Below are 20,272 nucleotides of genomic sequence, written 5' to 3' on the forward strand. Positions count from 1 at the left end.
TTTAATGCGAGATTATAATGAGTAGTCACATTGCACAACTAGAGAAGAAACTTTGATAAAAGACCCAACTGATCAGTATAAGGACTTGGTGTCTGTTTTTATTCATATTATGGGTAAGCTGAAATGGATCCCCATCAGCAGATCTACCTTTTCAGAAAGTGAGATATTACAGACCTGACATTGACAGTGGAATAGAAAATTAATATATTTTCAAGAGGCTAATTATAAACAGGTGATGGTTGGGGCCAAATCACCAGGAATCACAAACTCATTCTGTTTGAGCTCTTTTAAAAAAAAATTTTTTTTGTATGTTTTATTGATTATGCTGTTACAGTTGTCTCAATTTCTTTTCCCTTTGCCGCCCTCCATCCAGCAGCCTCCCTCCAGCAATCCCACCCCACTTAGTTCATGTCCATGGGTTGTGCGTATAAGCTCTTCTGTACATCCCCTTGTCTATTCTACACCCTCCTACTATGCTTAATTCCTACACCCTTTCCCTCCCTCCCTCTCCTTTCCCCTCCCAGCTGACCTCTCCCCATGTGCTCCCCATACCTATGATTCTGTTCCCAATCTTGTTGTCTGCTTAGTTTGTTTTTGTTTTTATTTTTTAGCCTCTGATGTTGATAGTTGTGATTTTTTTGGCCACTTTAATGTTCATAGTTTTGATCTCCTTTTTCTTGAATAAGTTCCTTTAACATTTCATATAATAATGGCTTGATGATGACGAACTCCTTCAGCTTTACCTTATCTGGGAAGCACTTTATCTGCCCTTCCATTCTGAATGATAGCTTTGCTAGATAGAGTAACCTTGGTTGTAGGTCCTTGCTTTTCATCACTTTGAATATTTCCTGCCAGTCACTTCTTGCCTGCAAAGTTTCTTTTGACCAAAGAACTTGTATGTACGGCCCATAGACATGAACTAAGGGAGGTGGGATTGCTGGGGAGAGGGGCGTACTGGGTGGAGGGGAGCAAAGGGAGAAAAAAATTGGAACTATTGTAACAACATAATCAATAAAATATACAAAAAAAAAAGTTTCTTTTGAGAAATCAGCTGACAGTATTATAGAAACCCTTTGTAGGTAATTCTCCTCTTCTCTCTTGCTGCTTTTAAAATTCTCTCTTTATCCTTAACCTTTGGCATTTTGATTATGATGTCTTGGTGAGGTTATCCCTGGGTCTAGTTTGTTTGGGACTCTCTGTGCTTCCAGGAACTGTATGGTTTGCCAAGCAACACCCCCACAGCCACTGCTGCTGCTCCATACCTCCGTTCTCCCCATCCGGGCTGTGCCCCTCCTTTCTTTCTGGCTGAATATTTCTTCTTTATTTCTTTGCTGAACTTCCCTGTAGTTTCGATTTTCTGGATTTTCTGTTTGTTTCTTTTACTTTTGAAGTGGTTGTAAATTCCTTCTTAGTTGTGAGGGAGACACAACTTCCCTTCATCTCCATCTAGGCTGGAAGTCCTCTGTTTGAGCTCTTAATGCTTCTATGCAAATGTGCACATTCCATAGTATTATAGGGCTCTCAGGTTGGCTGATATAAAGTAGGTGATTGCCTCCAAAAATCTGACTCAAAAATAATAAAACAACACAATTTGCCTTCCTGTGTTGCAAGGCTTCTCATGGTAATTTTAGGTGGATCTTACTGGAGCAATGATGGAAATACTGTACTGTCATGTGGTGACGTGCAAGGAGAAAAGTGTGGCAGCCTTGCCACAGCTAGTGACATCATTGCACGTCCAAGTTGAACCCAAGCACTGAGGCTTCTCTCTTCTTCCTGATGGAAAACGCAGTGGAATTTTTAACTGTGATCTGGGTGTCTCGCTTCTTCAGTGAGGGGCTCTTCAATTTCACATTTCATCTCAGCAACTAATATACACATCTTGTCATATCACCACCAAGAATATACCACAGGGCTGCCCCTGAACAACGTCATGATGTTCCATTAGAACTTGTGCTTTGAGAGTTCAGTGACTATAATGCTACCGAATGAACCGTCCCCACGTTAACATTAGAAGGGGCTGCTGCTCCCCTTAAAGCACCCCATTTTCTTTTCTTCAACATAGTGCTACACTTTTTTACACAAAGCTCCTGGTTTCAATTCAAAATATCCTATCATTGTTTTTATGCCTTTAAAAGTGGTGGAACTCATTTTGATAAGTGAGACCCTGCAAGATGGCAAAAGAGGTCTGTGCTTTCTTTCAGATTGTTTTCTTGCTGACAGTTTCATTGTCTTCCGTGTTGCTAATGGTGTTTAGGCTGCTGATCTCATTTCAACTATTTAATGAAAAAGGCGGTTAGAAAAATTTTTAATATACTTTTTTCCCCAACTTCTTCATGATTGGAAAGAAAAAGCACTGCAGAACTCACAAAATGCAGAAGTTTTGTTGCACAGATATTAATTAGATAGAAAGTCCTTTGGGGTAATTTTACAATTGCAGGCGCTGATTGAAGTCAAGTTGGTAAGTTAGTATCTTGTACTTGGCAAAACATGGACCCTGCTTTTCACATGGCATTTCATCAAAAGTCTATTTTTAATTTTAAAATAAGTTGTCATCATCTTTGATCTGAAGGTCATGAAGTTTTGTCATCTCTTTGTATTGCATGGTACAGAATAAGTTTTCACTCTGAATCCCCACAGTCTTAACTTCGAGTCCGCTTCAAACTAAGAAAATTAGGATCTTCACTACAATAAAATGAGAGCTTATTTGCCAATGGGATTTCCACCGATTTTTTGATCAACCAAATAGGTTAGATCACTTTAAAATGTCAATGACATAAAGCTTTAAAAGAGTTATGTGGTGTTATTCTGAAATATTAAAACATCTAAAAAATAAACATTTCTAAACTTAATTTGTTCAAATGGATATTATTCCCTTCAGAGCAGTTATCTGGGAAAGCAGAGTCCCAGTAATCCCATTGCCTATATTTTGAGAATTGTCTTTAGTCCATTTGAGAACTAATAAGAAAACTGACCTCAGTGATTTTAGTTGTATTTTCTTTTTTGACTCTAAATAGGATAAGCTATCTTCACTATTCACTTATTCCCAGAACTGGTATTAATTTTGGGTGGGGAGGCGTTATGTTCCAAAAGTTAAACATCAAAGGACAAAGACTGGTTGCCATCAGAGATATTTACAAGAATATGCTAACACGTTTTTAGGACAATTACAGAAAGGGATTTCCGAAAGTATGGTTTTTAAGCCTTGTCAGCACAATTTAGAGCTGTGCATAGTTCCTCAAGGTGAATGACTTTAGAGGGACACCACTCAACTTTCTTCTAGTCCTGCCTCTTTGTGGCCTAGTCTTGGCCCTGTCAATGGCTGGCTTGTGAATTTGGATAAGCTGCTTCAGTTTCCTCATCTGAAGAAAAGATGGGAAAGACTAGATGCCCACAAACAATCTTTCCAGTTCTCCCATGCCAGGACAATGATACAATATTCCCCAGACTTCAATTAAAAGTCACTTTAGGTCACCATACCTTCAATGTATTAAGTTATATCAATAACTGAAGATATCTCTTCCATAGTCTCCTTTCTTCTTACAGTAATATGTTAACATTTAGTGCCATTTGGGAACAACAACGAAGTTTTTATTCATTTGAATTTGGGGTATTGTGGACATTTAAATTTGCTTATTGCACATCAGGAGATGTACCTATGGTGAGGAGAGGGAATGCGCAAAGGATGACATGACTTTGTTTTGTGTATTTTGTAAGCCATTCTTTGTTTCTCCTACAGAAGGCTGATATTTTAAAATCAGATACCTTTGTCATATGAATTTGTTATATGAAAAACAAAACACTACCATCACCTGATTCTTATTCTGACCTAAGTCTCTTGTGTCACTATAGCACTGATCTGATGACAATATTTTTAAAAGCTTGGCCCTTTCCTCTTCTGCTGGTATTGCAGAAGTTGCTTACCCTAAAGGTAAAATGGTGGTTAAAAAATAAGGCTGCCAATTGCAGGTATTCACAGGATATGTCTGGTTCTATTTAGCCACCACCACCCCCTTTTCTTTTTTTTTAGTATCTCGTCCTTACAGGCTGGTCTTTTTCATAAGAAATGTCAGCAAAGTCTTTGAATTAATGAACTGTGAAGTGCTCAAAAACACATACCATTTCAAAAAGTATCCTGCAAGGATATAACACTAATGGGAGGTGACCTTTGAGTTACAACCAAACATCCCACTCCAACTAACAAGAATTAAGATAACAACTGGCTCAGGCACAATCTCTTTGAACAAAGACCTAGACAGAAAGAAGTGATGAGGAGTGGGGGAGGTCAGAACTGGAGTAGCATCTGGGGAAACGTGTTTATGTTAGTCTTTAGCTCTGTTGAGCACTTCCGTCAAATAGTGGAATTATACAAACGCCCCTATAAAAGATGCCAGGTGGAGAGAAGCAAAGAGCAGGGAGCAGGGGAGGAATGTTCAGAAGGTTGATTAAATAAATCTAAATTGTAGGTTCTTGGCTACATCTAATGTAGGTTTTGTTTTCTTTAATTTAGCTATTTAAAAAAAAGAGACAATGTAACTCCTTCAATCTTTCTGCAATTCTGCATGGTTGAACATTTGAAATGAGTTTGTGTATCACCCCCAGGCGCTGATCAGACTTGATTGGGGCAAAGCAGATTGCATGTGCTTATTTTTATCCACGTCATTTGGGACGTTATGTCGCCAAAGGAACCAAAAATGTGCTGCTCTACTGCCAAATTATCACCTATCCTTTGATCAGACAGGGCGGTGATCCCCCTCAACAAGTTGCGCGACCTTAGTGTAACGGCAATGTCAGGTCAACTTGAGAAAGTGAAGAGAGAGAGCCCTAAACACAAATAAAAAGAAACAACCAACAATCCTTATAATTATCATCATCTGCTGCTTTTCCCTCTTTTGGCAAAGAAACACTCCATCCATTTGCAGAAATCGCCTGCGGAAACGTTACATCAAAACTAATCACAACGATTAAAATCAGCTTTTCTGTGCAAGAGGAGGGTAAAAAGCAAGTTGGAGGCTGGAATAAGACTGTTTTCCCACCAAAAAAAAAAAAATCTGGAAAAAATTTCCTATATGTATATATTTATCTATACGTATGTGTAGACCTTTATTTTTTGAAGGAGATCAATTGTCTGCCCTGTGATCAGTTAATTTGATTTAAGTTTTATTTTGGAGATTGATTTAGACTGGAGGTAGAGGCATGAGCTAATTGTATCCTGATCCTTGCCTTGAGGGGTTTCAAAGCCCTGGAGCAACTCTTCTCTGTATTTTGTTCTGTCTACCTTAGCCAAGCTATTGCATTTCTCTCTGGTGTGGCGAGCCGAGCAGATCGCTGGGAGAGAAATCGGAAAAGGGGGGAGAGGAAAAGGAAAAGGGGACTTGGAGAGAGACTTTGTGCTTCAATGTTTCAGGTAAGATCTGACGGTTTGGGTTTGTTATTATTTGCTAAGGAGGGTATGGCTGGGACTTTGGGCGCAACTCGCTTTTACGCATGTGCCAGGCATGGGGCGAGAGCGCGGCACACTCGCGCACACACAGCCCGCCACGGCGGCTCGGTATCCGCTCGGACCCGCGGCCGGCTCCTCCGGGGCAGCTCCTGCCGGTTCTCGGCTTTCTTTCTCGAGTGGGAGCGGGAGCGAGCGAGGTGGAACGGGCAGAAGGAGCGGGCGCGGCCGAAGGGGCCTGAGCCGGGGGCTGGGAGCCAAAGCGCCGGGGCCGGGCTTCCGGATCTCCGGGCCCGGTTCGGGAACTCCGAGCGGAGCAACCGCGGCTCTCGGAGCCAGTGCCAGCGCCGCCCGCCCGCCGCTAGCGCGCCAGCCTCTCTGGCGGCCGCTTTGCAGCGGCTCTCCCCCCGCCCTCCCCTCACTCCTCCCTCCTCGCCCGAATCGCGCGCGTCCCTTTCTTCCCCGGCGCAGAGCTCCGCGTATGAAAACCAGCCCCGCCGGGAGCCTCCCAGCGCCGCTGGCCCCGACCAGCCGCCGCCACGGACGGCGGGGGCCGGAGCACCCCCAGCCAAGCGCACCGCCCTGCGGGACGCACAGGGGCGGCGGCCCCCGGGGCTCCGCTCCCACTAGGGAAGGAGAGAACCACCGCCCCCTGCCCTCAGGCAACCTCGCTGGCGCCCCCGGACGCCCCGTGAAAGACGCCATTGTGGCTGCGGAGCGGATGGGGCCCCCGAGGCGGTTTTCTCTTCCCCTCTTGCTCGGGCCGGACCGCGCCGCTCCCCTTTGTGAGCGACAGCAGTGCCCAGTGCTGTCCGCCGTCTGTCTCCGGCCGGGATGATCCGGATTCACCGCCTCCGCCCACCAGGGCGCCTTTAAAGCCCCCACCCACCACTCCCGCCCTTTCCCACTCCCCCTCCCCCTTTAGATGCAAACGTTTCTTTTATTTTTAAAAAGCTCTCATTCCTCTTGCTTCCCAGATAAAGGGCTTGGCACATGCTCCGAATTAGAAGTCTCCTTGGGAGGCGGGGATGGGGGAGGGGGCCCTGAGGTGGGGGAAGGATGGGAGCGCTGCAGGTAATGGCTGTGGCTTTGCTGCGCTCGCCTCCACGCCGCGGTGCCTGCAGCGCCAAGTCCGGAGCCCGCATTCATCCCCCCCGCTCTGGCGGCCAAGGTTCCCTTAAAGGGACAGTTTCCTGGCCGCCGCCTGTCCCCGACGTCTGAACCAGTGCTTGGAGCACTGAGGTGGGCGGGAGGGATGCCGTTTGGCTTCTCCCTGACCTCTTTCCTACCCCCACCTCCACCCCCGTCGTCCCTCTTCATTGAAATGTGAAGTGTGCTTCCTCTCCTGTCCCCAAGAGGGACCTGGCTGGAAAATAAAGAGTCCGCGCCTCCTGGAAACAGAACGGGGTGGGGGGTGGGGGGCGCGTTCTGGTGAATTCGCCTTAAAAGTGCGGCGGATCCCCCAAACATCCAGGAAGACGAAGCAGACCTGCGGTGCAGGACTCCCTTACCTGGACGCGTGCTTCCCACAGCCGCCCGAGCACTGCAACTTCCTAGCTAGCGCGGGCCGACATTGTCTGCCTTTGTGCTTTCGAACACTTGCACTGTCGTGGAAATGGTTTTCTGGTATCAAAACGTTTTCACCGCGACCGTGCTTCGGCGGCCGGCTGGGCGGGAGCCAACTAAGTTAGCGAAGTTGGAAGTGGGGCTGTCGGCTTTGTGCGTGGAGAACAGCACGCAGGAACTGTCCAGTATGCCTGTGGCCCCGGCTAAGAGGTGCGCTGCAGTGGGCAGAAGAAACTTGGTACAAATGCTACATTATCTTTTAGATCATAGAACTGGCTGATTTCAAAGCAAATCCTTGATTCGTGTGTGTCTGTGTGTGTGTCTATCTGCGTATCCTTGGTGGAACGGGGAGAGACATAACAGCTTAACATACTCATTCTTTAAGAAACGTTTGCCTTCTGTTTTCAATCAACTAAGCTGGCAGCTAGAGATACAAGTTTATTTGAGAATGCCCTCTGGGTACCAAGCATGCTTGGATTGTTTTAGCAAATTAAAAATGAGCAAAATGCTTTTACCTTCTCAGCAGTAGACTCCTTAAGAGACCTCCTGTTTTGTGGGTATGTGTTTTTTAGAGAAACATTTTCTGTGTGTATCTCAAATGTGTTTTTAATGTGGAAAAGGAGAAAATAAAGAATTTTTTAAAGTGAGGCTAATGCCATAAGATGATTCATTAAGTATTTTTACATCAAGGAATTTACCTGAACATATGGGAGTTTGTGGAAACTAACAGCTAACCTCCTTGGTGAATTTGAACTAGTAGTGGATCCATTTGTCTCCTGGATCATGGGCAATGTGCCAGTTGATTCCTCGTGTTTACATTTGTATGACATTTGGCTTACCGCGAGGGGCTGGTGTTCAGAAGCTGTCTACTGGCTACACCGGTTTGGCCCTGGAGTCCCGCTTCTGCTTGAATGGAAAGAAGTGTTAGCAATTGTTAGGATGACAGGAGGTTTAATGTTTACCAATTAGTTTGCAAAGGTGACTGCTGAATTTTAAAACTTTGCATCGCAGAGAAAACTTTATTGATTTAGGCCATGTGTTTATTTTTAAAAGCAACTATGTAAACAAAAATATTAGACATTTGCTGAGAAGAAATTTGAAGTGGATTGAGTGTGAATGATAGTTGGCAAAAAAAATCTCCCACCACAGTATTCAAAATGACTACAGTGATTCTGCTGTATTAATTATGCCCAAAGCACAATATAAAGTTCTCTAACACACACTAGAGGTCTCTCTTCCAGCTGTAAGATTTTCATGTTTGTAATTCTTTGCCAGAGCTTACATAGTAGGGGTGCACAATGATAACTCGGTTCATACTTATTGAAGTAATAGTGATTTACTGACCAGATTATTCTGATGTGAGGTACTTACTGTGGAGACTATTCAGTAATTACAGTACGAATTGTACTAACTACTAGTAAAGTAACTGCAGTAAGACTTCTACTAAATTATGATGAAAATATTCAGTTTATTAAGGAGTATTATGGACCTTTTGGCATATAATTATTTATCCAAAGCAATCTGTTTCTAAATGTAAAAGTAATTAGTGAAAGATGTATCAGAGAACTTTCTGAAAATTAAACTTCTATTTAGCTCTAGCTTTTGCAATAAGTTGCTTACACAAATGCTTTCTTGTCTTGACGTTTCTAAAATCAGAATAACTGTTTTCTAGTTCTAGAATGTGATGCTTTCTGCTAAGATCTTTTTAAAATTTACATTGCTTTTGAGTCTTTTGAAGGATGTTTGTGAACCATCATTCACCAAGGCTTTTATTTAGTTGAATCTTTGAAACTGAATTTCTGAACCTTCTGGGGGCTGACATCTATAATTTCCCAAGCAAATGGAGCTTTTATTTTTTTCTATCTTTAGAATGAACCTTCTTGGGAATAAAAATGAAAATTTCAAATCAAGTGTGTATGCTTATTTTAATAGCTTACTCATGCAGAAGTGAGAAACACTTCAATTTTCCTAGGCACTGTAACAGTGCTCTGGCTTTTCATTCATAAAAATGTACTTGATGTAAATCATGTTATGCTTGTTGGTGAGTTCGGTTTGAGAAAATCGTGCAGAAAACAAAACAGATTATCCTTTAAGAATAACAACCAATATTCATTAAGTTCATTCATTCAGTCAGCAAATGCTTATTTGTGCCTGCTGTGTGCAGTTCACTGTACTAGATGCCAGAGACATGGTGATGAGAAAAAGCATTCAGGGTTCCCCAAATCTCTCAGAGTCTTATGATTTAGATAGGGAGACAGACATTAGTAAAGCCAGTTGAACAACACACAGACTAACATTAGTGCTTTGAAGGAAAAGGAACATGGGACTCTATTAACATTAACCAGAGAGGGGCAAAATGGCCAAGACTGGGGCCAGGGTTCCAGAGGAAGCATTGCAACCTGAGATTTAAAGTGATAGGCAGGAGAAGAAAAGAGAAAACTGGGAGTTAAGTTCCAAGCAGAGGGAAGAGGAGACAGCATTTGCCAAGCTGGGAGGAGCACAGCAAAGGGAGAGGAACACAAGGGTTAACTTGCTGGAGTTGAGAGAAGGAGGAGGCTGGGAGGAGAGAGCTGCCTTCAGGGACCAGCCCAGTCTTAGGTCTTAACCCAGAGAGCAGTGTGAAAGGGTGGGCCAGGAAGATTGAGATGGGGGCAGCAGTGACATAATCAGATTTGTGTTTTGAAAAGATAGTTCTGGTGTCACTATGGGCAGTGAAAGGGAGGACCAATAGTGAATAGAAGCCTAGCCCTTGGAAGGCTCTTATAGTCATCCAGGCAAGAGAAGATATAGTTGGGTTTAGGGTAGTGGCAGAGGAAACAAAAGAAGGGAAGAATTCGGGATATATTTAGAAGGTAAATTGACAGGACATAGTAAAGGATTGGTGATGGGCAAACAAGGAGAAAGAGATGTCAGATGCCTACGCAGGTCTCTGACACGTCAACCAAATAGACACTAGGATTCTGACTGGGTAGATTTTGTACCTTTCACTTCATTCCCAGTAGCCAGAATGAGTACCAATGATAAGCCTTATTCACATCCTGTGTAACTGAATTCACAAGGGAAACCAAGGTCAGATGGAGTACCTGCAGTATATCAGACACGATGCCTTCTCCTTTCTGAACTGCACCGTGACATTTTACTTATCCAGCTCCAGCTATAAGTTGGAATTCATCATCTGAGTAGGCCTATGTTAAACCTTCTGAAACAAAATCAAGTCTGTTCCTTATAGTGCAAATTAAGTGTGCTTCAAAATATTATAAACATGTTTCAATAACGATGAAAATTAACTGTTCAACTATGCTTTTAAAAAGGCCATTCACATACAAATCACTGGCACAATTATTGCAAATCACTGATTGATAGAACTTTTAAGGACCTGAACACAGTCAAGTTTGTTCAGTATGATTTGAGTTGACTCAGCTCTGTTCCCTCCCAGTCAGATCTTAGTGCATTTGTCCCTCACATGTCTCTAACTTTTTGTACTGATCCTTGGCTAGTGTTGTCTCAATGCAACATTTTCATACTTTTCTTAAGTGGACATTGTTCTTGGTATTTCTGATATCTTGTCTAATTCTTTCCATTTGCTGTTATTTCTCTAAAACCCGTTCCCTCATCTCTGACTTCACAAACATGTACCACTATCAAGAAATTGTGTTTTGCCCCATAAATGTGTTATTCATCACCCAAGTAACACTGGCTGATGAACTGTTGATTAATTTTAAAATAACCTAAAATTAGGCATTAGTTTTTCTCTCAACATCAAAACTTCTTAGGAAGTGAAAGAAAGCCGCCATGAATGTTCTGTGATGGCTTTCCTCCTTTCTCATTGCTCTCCTTCCAGGAAATTCCACGTTGGAGCTCCTTCCAAGAAATTCAGCTACAGTTACTTCCAGGAACACAATTTGAATATCACTCTCTGCATAGGGGTTTGATATGTATATTCAACTCCATAGGCTACTTTTCTTGGCGGTTCCTCATGGAGGTGGCCCTAAGGGCAGGCTCTGGATGGAAAACCCTCCTCATTTTAGCCAAGTCACCTGAGGATCCATTTCTTCTGTAAAAATGGGAATGATAACATCTTTCCAACCCTCCTGATAGGTTTGTTGAGAGGAAAAACAAGAGTATGTATGGTAAACTGATGTGCAGATAAGGACCATCAAGTAACCCTGAAAGGCATTTCTTTTTCTGAAGGACCCATGTGAATTTATGGCCCCTCTGAAGGCCAGTCTGGATTACTTCAAAGCTACACTGTGAGGCAACCCCTTCTTCCAGGTAGAAGATCTAAGGATTAAAAGGTTATGGGACTTGCCAGAAGTCAAAGACTAGGCTAGTGGCAGAACAGAGGTCTATCCCAGCAGGCTGACTACCAATCCCTACACACTGTGTGGCCCCACATGCTCCTAGTTCTTAATGTCCAGTAGGAGCTATTTGAGCATGTTCATAGGCACCTGGCACAGAGTACTTTTCTTCTCTGCCACCAGCTTCCATTCATCCTTTCCTCTCTTCTTGCCGTCCCCTTCCATCCAGCCCTGGTTTCTCCCCATCAACACCAGCATCCTACTCTTAAACCAAGAAAGAAGAAAAATAAAAGGCAGTTTGAGCTTGTTACAGTCAGACATCTGAATTGTTCTCAAGCTCTTACTGAGCAAATCATTCATTCACATGTACTCTGTCATGCTGACCAAAATATGGATTTGTTTTCTGTCCGACACCAAGGCTGCTATTAAGAAGAGTTATGAACTGAAGAGAATGTTAACTAGATAGATTTCAAATGCTTGCTAGAGGAAGGAATAATCTTCCTGGTAAATCTTTCCAAAGTCTCTACAGCTATCATCACATACTGTTTTGTGGCATGTTCTCTTTGCTGGAAATTTGTAGCTAATGTGTATATATGGAAACTGTGTGTAAAACAAAAGACCAGACTCTGTCTGTGTGTATTAGGGGAGGGGGAGTACATTGGTCCATGTTGTCAACACGTCTCTCTCCTCCACCCACCCCACCCCAAATACCTACCCCATATTCAGATCCCACTCCAGTTCTTTCTAACTGTATTATCTTGGTTAAATTACTTAATCTCTCTAAGCTTCACTTAGATAGTAAATGAGATAGTCGCCATAAATGAGATAATACGACATCATTATAAAAGAGATAATAATGGATCTGAGTGAGGGTTGTTCTGAGGATTAGATGAGATGTAGGTGCCTGGCACATAATAAGCACTTGGAAACTATTCATATAGTGTTATTAAGAGCAGGAACTATGTTTATTCATCTTTGCTTTCTCAGTTCATAATACAGGTTAAGTGCTCACACATAAAATAATTATTGAATACATGAACACAGAATTTCAGAGAACTCAAGAATAAAGCCAGATGGTAATTGCATTTCCCTGTAAGTACCTTTTGCCATTGACAAGAGGGTCCAAGTTCTTCCAGATGCCCTGTCTCATGGTTATAGGCTTTTCCTAACCAATTAGAGCAAACATTTGGGAACAGACCAAATTTAATCTAGGGGACAACTCTTGATGCTGAGTGGGATGTTGCTTCAGAGATGTCATCAGTTTACCTTTTGATTACTCCCATGGAGGTCTTCCTGTGCCCAGTTGTCATGATATTTCCAAAATATGCAGACATTTAGGACTCATGCTGTGAAATGACAAAACCACTGGGTTGTGGTCCCACCGTAGCAATCAGTGAGTTTGTTTCTTACACGGGGAAGAAACATTGGAACAGGACTGATACCCATTCCATCCAGCAGATGGCAGTGCTATACATTCACTAACAAATTCTCAGACTAGCCTCTGGTCCTAAGTTCTCACCCAAGCCCACCCTCAGTGGAAAAGGAAGTCTGAGCCAACTTTAAACCCACCTCCCTACCTCCCACCATCCCCACCCCTGGCTCCTTGGCAGGAGCAACTCCTTGGCAGGGGCAGCTGGAAGAATCCACTCCTGGGAGTCACCCTTTTCCCCCTGTGTCGTGGGGCAGGGCAGGGAGAGAAGATACAGTAAGTTAAGAGGTCTGTTTTCCTGTGTGCTTAAGCAAATCAATAGAAGAAAGCACTAGCGACCTGCAGCATCTAGGATGCTGCCATATCCTAGAACACTTGAGGCCAGTTAGAAATCAGGAATACTGGGAAAGCTGATAACCTATTTTAAGCAGGCATGTGGTGCCAGGGAATGGCACAGTGCCATGTGCAGCTCAAGACCCATCTGTAGCCTTCTTGTGTGGGGCACTGAAATGAGCTTGGTTTCCCAGTTGCTTGGAACTGTGAACTCACTGTTGGCTAGCTGTGTGACCGCAAACCTTGGCTTGTCTGTACGAATAGAGGTAATGACAACCACCCTGAGAGTGGTGTTGTGAGAATTAAAAATGTAACACAGCATAATGGACTTTACAGTATATTATCTTGTATTGGTATGCCCATTTCTGAGTTGAAGAGATCAAGGCACAGAGAGCTTTCCCAGCTTTCCCAGGGTCACATATTGATGAGTGATAGAGCCAGGATTTAGATGATGTATTCAGACTTCAGAGTCTGTGCTCTTAACCCTCAGGCACTACTGCCTCTTGTTAATAATGATGGTTACTAATAGACAATAATTATTAGGCATTTCCGTTGTGCTAGGAACTTCACATATGTTAACTTTTATATTCTCAGCCACCCTATAAAGTGGGAGCTATTACTTTATTCATCTTATCAAATGAAGAAAAATTATTTACTTTGTCTCTTACACTGTAAGAAACCCAGGAAAACAAATTGATGTCAAGACTCTAATATATTAGAGTGCTAAATGGTGAGTCTCTCTGTAACTGCCATAGTGATTTAGAGATGAGAGTCACCAATGAGACTACAGTATATGGAGTTTATGTCCCAACTGTATAAGATAAGGTATGAGAAAATGTTAAATGTCTAACCCTTTAAAATTTACATTAGATACAGGGTTGAGCAAAAGTAGGTTTACAGTTGTGGGTACACAAAACACAAAGTTTATTCCCGTATTATTAATTATTTATTATTTTTGATACAAATAACTTTATACCTACTTTTGTCCCACCTTGTATTTATAGCCTCAGACCATTTTCAGAATTGGCGAATGGCCCGGAAAAGTTGGGGTTGGTCGCACTCCTGGGTAACAGTGCTTACCTGGGCTGAGTCATCCCTTATCACTTAATGAGGAGGTAGGAAGGGCCAGGTGCTCTCTTACTGCCCCTCACCTTCCTCCCAGACATGAGGGTCAGCTCTTAGTACAGCCAGGAACTCACAGGCAATATGAACTCACTCAGCCTCTGATCAAAAATGCCATTCCAAATCTGGGAAGGAAGGCAGGTTTTACAGTCTGGAGTCTAGCAACATTGGAGCCTGCTTTCCACTCACTCTATGCCTAAGGAGGTTTGGGAGAACAGATGAGTCTGTAAAAGAGGGTCAGAATTTCAGAACGAAGCCTTCCTCAGTGGCTGACAGTAATTGTAATTCAAAGATCCAAAGCTTCTGAGAAATGGATCATTCTCAGATTACACAAGTCAAATTAGCCATCTAAGAACTGCAGGTGGTCTTCTATAGGAAAAACGTCCTAATCTAAACCTATGTCCCCTGTAGCTTGCCCTCACTGAGTGGAAATAGTCACAAGAGTTCATGACCAATGGTGTCACAGGGACCCTGCCGGTCATGTATATTGCTGGGTGATGAATTGAGGCTGAGTAAGTAAAACACAGGAAGGAAATTCTACAAACTACCACCTTAAGAAATCAGGAACATTTCTTTTTCTTTTTTCTTCTTCTTCCAGTTAAGCTTTTGTGCTCATCCAAATCTTGGCACAATGTTGTACTTTCATTTCTGATATGTCTTTATCTCTAAAGGCATTAAAAACTAATATTTCCAGCTAAAGCGCTTTAAGAAGTTCAATCATTTAGCTATACATAACTCTTTAAGTGGTCTTGTTTTTTTTTTTTCCCCTGTTAAAGAAAATTCTGAATCAAAATGCATTTTAAGATTTAAACTTAGATTCAGATTTTACTTTTGAAAGCATGCACCCAGATTCCTTTTATAATCACACTATTTTTTCAATTGTGTAGTCGAAGCATTTATGTATCAGATTTCTTTTTGACAGCTCTTCTGCACACTATAAATATACAATAAACACGTTTCCAAATTATTCTGCTAAGGAGTAGGACAGATACATTTTTTTAACACTTGAAAACTATACCTTTTGATAAATTTGTGTTAATGCAATAACTATTTATTATGGCAGTGGGTAAAGTGCTTCTGAGATGACTGATTTATAAAGCTCTTTGCAAATCATTGCTTTTAAAGTTATTTTCTAAGTATGAGTCTATATAGCCATGCATATAATACGGATACTTTACATCACTTTTTGGTTACTCAAGAGCTGATGGTACAGTTTCCATGTGATCTATCATCTCTTTTTCTTTCCATTTTTGTCTACCTTTTGGCCTCACAGTTACTTTTTGTAACTGCCAAAGGATGAAAAGGGAAAAGAAAGGAAATAAATTTCAAATCCATTTCTCTTTCTTTCCCTTTCCCCCTCCAATAACTTGACAAAGTATGTTGGGAAGCTATCTGCTCTTGATTCACACTAACCGAGGGATCTAACAGTATGAATCATTCAAAGGAATACATAATCCAAAGTCATTTTTATTAATATTTTGATGTGATTTGTTAATTAGGCTAGTATTAAATTTTGCAGTCTTCATTTGCATACGACTATTAGACACACATTTTTCTTCTCCATTTCAGCTCCTGCAAGTTATACTATATGACTTAAGCATTAACACAAATGACTTATCCCACCTCTTAAGTAGTCTTCCCCAAATATGAACATGAATCAGTTTTCTCCAAAGTATTTTCTAGCCCAGTGTTTATGAACTTCACTATGCACGAGAATCACCTGGAGGGCTTATTAAAACACATGTTCCTGGCTCCACCCTGAGTTTCTGATTAGATAGGGCTGGGATGGGGCCTGAGAATTTGCATTTTTAACAGGTTCCCAATGGATGTTGATGCTGCTGGTCCAGGCGCCACACTTTGAGAACCTCTGTTCACAGGAAAAAGTAGACCTGAGTGACGTCCCTGGAAGGACATAAAAAGAATTCATCAGTCAAATAAATTTTGGAAACATGGTACCTTCTTTTGAAGTTTTTTAAGATATTTTAAAGATTTATAGAAGCCTTGCAATACATGAATCAGTTTTCTAACTCAGATTTTCTAAGTGTATTTGACCACAGAGCCCTTTATTCTATTAGCACCAATCAACTCTTAGAATTACTATTCCTGGGCCACAATAGGAAAGGCTGCCCTGCCTCACGGTGCCTTGAAGGGGCTAAACTTCAGTACCTACCACTTCCTGTTGGCAATCACCTGCCATGGACAGACGCAGTTTGGATGTTTTCATCACTGAGCACCTCTTCAACTCAGCAGGGTCCCACTGCAGCATCCTCTTATGGACCAGGTCGTCTGATTCTGAAACTCATTCCCACTAACCCTAGCTTTTGACCTTTCCCTGCTTTCTCTTTTCCTGGCTCTCTGGTCCTCCCTCTTTACCTCCCCCCCCGCCCCCCATCCTCTCTCCCTCCTCGTTCAGCCAGGCTCAGTGGACCACCATTTCCACAGCACACTCGCTAGCACCCTTTACACCCTTAGTCCCTCCCTTGTGTGGCCCTCTCTGGCATTCCCACCTTGCCAATGCTCAGTCCTGGATAACATTTCTTTTTTCTTCACTTTTTAAAAAAAATAATGTATTTATTTGTTTTTTTGTTTGTTTATTTATTTTTAGAGAGAGGGGAAAGGAGACATAGAGGGAGAGAAACATCACTGTGTGGTTGCCTCTCACTTGCTCCCCCAACTAGGGACCTGACGTGCAACCTAGTCATGTGCCCTGACTGGGAATCGAACAGGCGACACTTGGCTCGCAGGCCAACGCTCAATCCACTGTTTTCTTCACTTTTGAGGGTGCCTGAGTGACACTAGTAGAATGTCACATAATTCTTCTCATTGGTGCCATTGCAGTCCTTCATCCATTTACCCAGTGGAGACTTATTTGGTTTTTACTGTGCCAGGCACTACCCAAAGCCTTAGAAATACAGCGATGAGCAAGGCAAAAAGATCCAGGGTCAACATGGAGTGTACAGCTTAGAGAAGGAATGAGAACTTAATCAAGACACGGTTAAGTGCTATGCAGAAAACTAAACCAGGGCGGTCAGGTGAGACCTCCATGAAAAGCTGACATTAAAGCTGATGTCTAGATGGCAATTATGGTAGCTTTCCTCGCTGGTCCCTTGCTATTGCTCAGCAGTCCCCAGTTCATTTCTTATCCCATTCCCAACGAGAGCTGTTCTGATCTTTTTACTCTTCTTAAATGCCAAGCCCTTTCCCAACTGTCAGATAAACAAAGAAATTGTCCCATTCATTGCTCCATTAGTCCTCTGCTGCTTTCCTGATGTCCCTCCTCGGTGTCTCTTCTTCCGTCTCTCCACTAGCCTCTTCCCTTTAGCCCTCGGCCATTTGCAGAACAACCCGTCTGTTTGTGTCCTCCAAAATTCATATATTTAAGCCCTAATCCCCAGTGTGACTGTATTCAGAGACAGAGCCTTTGTGAACATAATTAAGGGTATATGGGTGATAAGGGTAGAGCCCTGGTCTGATAGGGCTAGTTTCCTTATAACAAAAGGCACCGGAGAGCTTCCTCCATCCTCTTGGGCACAACAAAATGCTGTGAGCCCACAGCTAGAAGGCATCTGAAACCAAAATCACCAAAAACCAAATCACCAAAACCTTGATCTTGGACTTCCCAACCTCCAGAACTGTAAGAAAAAAATGTTTGCTGTTTAAGTCACCCTGTCGATGGTATTTTGTTTTGGCAGCCTGAGTTGATGAAGATGCCATCCTTCAACAAAACAAAACCTCTCTGCCTCCTGCTCCTGCTCCCCTCTCGGCCCCTCACCGCCAGCACACAGCCAGCACTGCATGCCGCCTGCCCACCACAATCTGCTGCTCACACCTCCCTCCTCCTTCCCCTCCCTCGCAGGTTGTACTTTTCGAATCACCTTTTATTTTAGTGTGTGTTCTTCTGCCTTTTCAGAACATACTAGCATTGCAAAACCTAGGGTGTTCTAAAAGGCTTTATTTTTAACTTCTCTGGGGATGGGAACCTCTGCAGTCTTTGAATGTTTCATGCCACTTAACTGACCTCAAACACCAAATCTAATCTCTCCTTGTCCCTGAGTCCAATCATCTTTCTCAGTGAAGTTCCTTTGTTTATTTCCTCAACTGAATGTTTTCTCAAACAATTTAGAGGAATAGGGAGTTGTTACTGCTCCGTTTTGTATGTTTCTACATCAGTGCCATTGGTTCTCTACCACTTACCAACCGAAATGGTAATAGCTCTCAGCAGGAGTGGGATTGTAAGAATCAAGATTGGGAAGACGGTTTATTCTCTTTAAGGAAACTTTCCCTCCTGAACTCTGTCTTCTCTATTTAATTTAATTAGAATCCCACCGAGCTTTGCTTATTTAGCGGAATATTGTTACAGATACATGCCCCACAGGCCCTAAATCTCAGGGGTAAGGTCAAGGGTCATTGCTTCCCCAAGTTGACCTGTGACATCCAGACCCTGGTCACTGTCCCTGAGGAGAGATGACAAGAGACAGAGGTGAGGCAGTGTCAGGTCACCTCACTTCATTGCTGCCATGGATTTTCTCAAAAGCTTCTGTTTGGATCATGGAAAGTTCTCAGGTTGACCCCCAGAATACTCCCAAAAAGAAAGACAAAGCTTCCTACCCAGCATTGCAGTGATTTACTAGCATCCTGAAAGTTGTACAGGACATGAAAAAGCAGCAGGCAGGGGAGAGGAGATCAAATGAAGCCATGTCTGTAAAGCACTTTGCCTAGTGCCTGGTATGTTGTAAGTTCTCAGGAAATGGTAGTTAGCGTAATTATTACTGTTTCTATAATATACACATATTCACAGGTATATGAGTGGGTTTTTTTTCTGGCTCTGCATGGAACCTACGAGGAGGGAAGGAACTCAAGACGAAGCCATGAAGCTCTTGATGGAGATCTGCCTGTGCCATTAGAGTTGCCTAAGGGCTGGTGAAACCTTGCTGAGTTCTGTGCTGAAAGAAGGGTCATGGAGCAGACCGTTAGTGAATATCTACAGTTAACTGGATAGGCAAACATAGCACATGGGAAAGACCGCACCATTGGTTCAGGGAGGAGGGAATGATGGAGATTGGGGGGCAACCACTAGAGACCAGTGGAGAAATGAGAAAAAGAAGGCGAAGAGATGAGTCTCAGCTCCTGAGCTGCCTGTGAAGTATTCAAGAAACAAAACACCAAGCCAACAGGGAAGACTCTGCTGTGGGAAGGATTCACAAAGCTGAGTCTGAGTTATAAAGGGCAGAGGAGCTTCTGGTGTAGAGAAAAATCCAAGTTTTAAAAATCCAAGTAAAATAATACACTCTATGCTGAGGGTATGAGCAACACATTAATCAGCATCTTGTTACCAGGCACTGTGGGGCTCCAAGGAAGGCAGAGCCCCTGCCCCAGATGTTTGGAATCTTGGGAGGAAAGGAGATGAATGGCAGCGAGGAGGTAAACAGCTGGAGGCTGAGTGTCAAGCAGGTTGGAAGGCCTGCTGGAGGAGGTGAGAGCAGCCAGGCTGAAACAGTGAAGCAAACCAGGGATGAGCATGTAAAAAGGAGCCAGAAAAGGGAGTTCGGGGAGGAGCAGTGAATCCAGCAGCCTCTTGTTCCCATCCCATCCCGCTCTGTGATCTCTGTGTGATGGCCGCCCTCAGAGCTAACTGTCCGACTCTCCCATCCCGTGTCCCTCAGCTTCCTGAGCAGATGTCTCCTCTTTTTCTTCTGCCTGTTCTTCCCAGGGAACCTGCAGCCCCTTGACTCTAGTATGAACCAAGGCAGCCGACTCCACTCTGTTTTGCCACCTGTGGGGCTCTAACTGCCTAGTGAACACATCCACCTGCAGACAGCACCCTCTCATGAGGCCTCAGAACCATCACCCTCCTGGTCTCCTTGACTCTTCTCCCTCCTACCATGGCTTTAGCGTACAGCCATTTAGCATGTAGAATTTTCTACTTCCTAAAGGTCTCTGAATTTATCACCTCTTCCCCACCCCTAATCACACAGCCCCAGCCTCCTTCGCATGGACTGCTGTGGCAACGACCAGCGAGCTGGTCTCCCTCCCACCGCACTCGCTAAACTACTGCCCACCTACACAGCACCTTCATGAGCTCATCAA

General features: G+C 43.2%; 1 long non-coding RNA gene across 1 annotated transcript in view; it reads right to left on the reverse strand.

Moving 5' to 3' along the window:
- LOC150002721 (uncharacterized) overlaps positions 1 to 7,075 on the reverse strand; it is a 254,741-nt gene extending 247,666 nt beyond the window's left edge. The window contains exon 1 of the long non-coding RNA XR_016512724.1: positions 6,949 to 7,075. This is a non-coding gene — a long non-coding RNA (uncharacterized LOC150002721). The remainder of the gene's footprint in view (positions 1 to 6,948) is intronic.
- Positions 7,076 to 20,272: the final 13,197 nt, after the last annotated feature.

The sequence above is a fragment of the Furipterus horrens genome, unplaced genomic scaffold (assembly GCF_987537825.1).
Source record: "Furipterus horrens unplaced genomic scaffold, mFurHor1.1.pri manual_scaffold_8, whole genome shotgun sequence".
In the NCBI taxonomy this organism is placed as follows: Eukaryota; Metazoa; Chordata; class Mammalia; order Chiroptera; family Furipteridae; genus Furipterus; species Furipterus horrens.